This window comes from Phaethon lepturus, unplaced genomic scaffold (assembly GCF_000687285.1).
Source record: "Phaethon lepturus isolate BGI_N335 unplaced genomic scaffold, ASM68728v1 scaffold1875, whole genome shotgun sequence".
In the NCBI taxonomy this organism is placed as follows: Eukaryota; Metazoa; Chordata; class Aves; order Phaethontiformes; family Phaethontidae; genus Phaethon; species Phaethon lepturus.
This window is the reverse complement of record NW_010539705.1, coordinates 6,006-6,700: the sequence shown is the minus strand read 5'-3', so window position 1 is coordinate 6,700 and position 695 is coordinate 6,006.

The window sequence follows — 695 nt, the reverse complement described above, 5'->3', positions numbered from 1 at the left end:
TTTCTCTGCTTTCCTGCCGCCTGGGTTTTGCATCATTTGCTATCATTTCTTCAAATGACAGAGTCCCTTCCTTCTCCATTTTTGGAGACTAATAATTCCTGAATTAGCTAGTAGTCCCATTTAGGTGTGCGTGTGAGTGTTTATCTTTTCATATTAATTCTAAGACCGTGAATATACACAGGTTAAAAAGGATTGTTTGGATAAATACTTTGAAAGGGTACGAAGGTGATGGCTACAATTTATTGCACTTGCTGTTCTTTTGGGGCATTTTTTTGTGGACCGGGACCCCCATTTTGTTTTAATGTTCACTTGGTAGCTGCAGAGGAATAAAAGCGGCTTGGGATCCCCCCTGCCCCAATCAGGGAGCAATGAATAAACATGTCATAAAAACAAACAAATATAGCAGCCCAATAAATTAGCATTTGGAAAGCCTCTGTATTTGATACCCATCTACAAAGTAAAGAATGAATATCAGATATATGTGGATGCATGCATACATGTTCGCAGTGGCAGCCTCTTTCAGATGGCAAACACTCACTGTAAGTGCCAATGTTTTAGCACATCTTGAAAATATTTGTGTAAAAACGGAAAGAGAAAAGGTTGCCCATCTGCAACGTGCAGTGGAAAATTATGTGGGCAGAATGCACAACATGTGCTGAGTGAAGGGAGCCAGGTGAAGAATCAAGATTTTTCCT